This window comes from Arachis ipaensis, chromosome B03 (genome assembly GCF_000816755.2).
Source record: "Arachis ipaensis cultivar K30076 chromosome B03, Araip1.1, whole genome shotgun sequence".
NCBI lineage: Eukaryota > Viridiplantae > Streptophyta > Magnoliopsida > Fabales > Fabaceae > Arachis > Arachis ipaensis.
In genome coordinates, this window is record NC_029787.2 from 132,833,745 (window position 1) to 132,835,871 (window position 2,127).

Consider the following 2,127-nt stretch of genomic DNA (forward strand, 5'->3'; position numbering starts at 1 on the left):
TCTAAATAATGAACAAAAAATTAGTGTTTACGGATACTAACAAATACATCAAATCATTCAAATAATACCACGATAAGTAGATATTATTCTCATAAAAATTAAGAAATTGAGCAAGTAAATATCGAATTGAATTGTTAATTAAATCAATTGAACCTAGATTATTGAAGGACAGAACCGTGTCTTACTTGAAGCTTTGAATACTTGAATGATTTATGATTATGAAGGCAGTGATGAACAGTAGTAATTGAAAATGTCAACACTTTTGGGGATATTTATTTTTTAGAAAGATTAAATCTTATGTTTATCTATTTTGATCCATTTAAAGATCTTTTCACAACAAATAATAAATAATTAAATTTCAATTCCTTAACAATTTAATTTATTTTTAATTAATCAATTGTCAATTTTTTGGTCAACCAATTAAGAAAGAGATTTAACACAATTCTGATTTATTTTTAAATAAGATTCAAATATAATTCTAGTTCAAATTTTATATCACGTATTTAAAATTAGTTCTAAACAATTAAAAATTATAAGAAATAAATGTTGCACACTCTTTAAAGTGATATTTCTAGTCAAATAAAAAAATCATGAAAAAAATTTTTAAACTTAATTTCAATATTAAATTTCCAAAGTAATAATAGAATTTAAAACAGAATTAGAATATTTTTCAATACTTCTAACTTTTAAAGAATGAAGAACGAAAATTCAATCTTGAAAATAGATTAATGCATAACCTCAAAATAAAATAAAACTTAAATTAATAATCCATAAAAAAATTAAACAAAAACTCCTAACTTTTAACAAGAGAAATTAGTTACTCATGGAAAAAGATGAAAATAATATTAAAATTAAAAGATTTAGTTAGAATTTTAAATTTTTTTTGTGAACTATGTTCATTTATTTATATCTTAAATTTATTTAAAATATAAATTCAAAATAAATCTTTATGTTATCTTTTAAGAAGAATAAGATAATTAATAATAATAATTCACATCCTAATTAAAACTAATTCAAATTGAATTTTATCTTAACAGAATCTTCCATAACTTTAAGCTAACTTGCATCTCTAAAAGAATGGACCTTGATTGGCATTGCACTTAGGATTGTGGCATGGCACTCCAATTTATTGTGAGCTTCAAGGCGTTGCCAATTCTTGCAAAGCTTCTCAGATTTTGAAGGCGTTACATGTTTTTAAAGGGGAATGAATCCTCTCTAATTTTTTTAACAATTGAAAGAGTAAAGTGTGATCTTTTATCAATAATTTTATAAATGGGACTAAAAATAAATATAATAAAATAATAAAAAAATAAAAAATTACATTTTACATTCTCAATTTTTTTAACAACTGAGAGGATCCATTTCCCCCTTTAAAAGTGGCAGTACAAGCCAGCTTATTGGCTCTCGAAGGCATTACATGCCTTTGATGGTGTTGCATGCCACTTTCTCTTGGTTTGGAAGGCGTTGCACGCCATTTGGTTTGACTTGGAAGGTGTTGTACGCCCTTCATGTGGCGTTGCACGCCACTCTCATGGCTTAAAACACCATATACTTGACATCGGATGCCACTTTCTTTACTTGTCTAAGAATGATGTTTTTTTTTTTTCTTTTCTTTACCTATTTTTTTAAAAAATACTTAAAAAATATATTAGCAACAGAAAATACCTCAAATCAATCGGTTTAGATAAAAAAAATTATAATTATCTTTAAAAGAAGACGAAAAAAATATTTAAAAAATTATTAATTATACGGACGCATCATTAAAGACCAACTTTTAAATTAATTTATCCTCGTTAATTCATTATTTCTTTGATTTGATCCTTTTGTCACACAAATTAAACCCCACGCCAGGTGGGTAACACTTGCTTTTTCTGTTGCATATATATCTCTATCGATTTGAGGGCAATGCAAGAAAAAAAAGATATACACCAGATAACGATAGCTCTATGTTCAATTATTCATGACCTTATCATTATCCCTACTCAATAATTTTAATACAGACACTACCCTACTTTCATCTATCTTTAACTTTATTATGATATTTTATCATTAATCAAACATAGCCACTGTACTAGTCTTGCGTGGAATGCTTTTTCTCAATTGCGATGCATAATGACTTAATAAGAG